This window comes from Gastrolobium bilobum, unplaced genomic scaffold (assembly GCF_033153095.1).
Source record: "Gastrolobium bilobum isolate Gb01-03AN ecotype WA unplaced genomic scaffold, APGP_CSIRO_Gbil_v1 utg73563, whole genome shotgun sequence".
Taxonomy (NCBI): Eukaryota; Viridiplantae; Streptophyta; class Magnoliopsida; order Fabales; family Fabaceae; genus Gastrolobium; species Gastrolobium bilobum.
The window spans coordinates 3,476-4,836 of record NW_026896681.1 but is presented as its reverse complement, the minus strand read 5'-3'; positions in this window follow the sequence as shown (position 1 = coordinate 4,836).

Below are 1,361 nucleotides of genomic sequence, written 5' to 3'. Positions count from 1 at the left end.
CAAGATACGCTTCAGCTCTCGGTTGGAGATCTCCACTTGACCACTTGTTTGCGGATGATATGGTGTTGCAATCTTATGCTTCACGCTGCATTTAGCCAGTAGGTATTCCACTTGTCTATTGTCGAAGTGAGTTCCTCCGTCACTTATGATTTCTCCTGGTACTCCACATCGAACGAATATATTTCTTTTTAAGAACGCAATGACCACCCGAGCATCATCAGTAGGAAGGGCAACAACTTCAACCCATTTGGAAACGTAATCAACCGCAACAAGGATGTATTTGTTGCCATATGAGGGAGGGAATGGTCCCATGAAGTCTATTCCCCACACATCGAAGATTTCAACCTCCAATATGTTGTTGAGAGGCATTTCATGTCTTCTGGAGATGTTCCCCATTCTCTGACATCTATCACAGGATTCAACAAACTTCCTTGCATCTTTGTAAAGTGTTGGCCAATAAAAGCCACTCATCAGCACCTTTGTAGCTGTTCTTTCTCTTGCGAAGTGTCCACCGTAGCTGGAACCATGGCAGTGCCACATGATGTCTTTCATTTCTTCTTCAGGGATGCATCGCCTTATTACTCCATCAGCACATCTGTAGAACAGGAAAGGCTCATCCCATAGGTATTTCTTGATATCATGTAGAAACTTCTTTCTTTGTTGCCATGTGAAGTCTACTAGAATTTCTCCTGCTGCTTTGAAGTTTGCAAAATCCGCGAACAAAGGAGGTGTACTTGTGGTCTTTACTTTCTTCGGTTGTGGATCTGAGATAACATCGATGGCCATGATTTGCTCATCGGGAAACTCCTCTCTGATCTTCAGCTCAGGTCCGTCTTGAAGATCTTTTTCTTGAATTCTGGAGAGGTGGTCAGCCACCAAGTTTTCTACACCTTTCTTGTCTCTGATCTCCACTTCAAATTCTTGAAGGAGCAGCATCCACCTAAGTAATCGTGGCTTTGCATCCTGCTTATTCAACAAGTACTTTAAAGCAGCATGATCAGTGTAAACAATTACTTTAGACCCCAGCAAATACGGTCTAAATTTATCAAATGCATAGACAACTGCTAGTAATTCTTTTTTCGTGGTTGCATAATTCATTTGTGCATCATTCAAAATTTTACTAGCATAATAAATCACATGCAACAATTTGTTCTTCCTTTGTCCTAAAACAGCTCCTATAGCATAATCACTAGCATCACACATTAATTCAAAAGGTAGTGTGAAATCAGGTGCAGTGATTATAGGTGTCGTGGTCAATTGATCTTTTAAAATATTAAATGCTACCAAACATTCATTTGTAAAGTTGAATTCCTCATCTTTGACCAACAGCTTGCATAGTGGCTTTGCTATCTTGGAAAAGT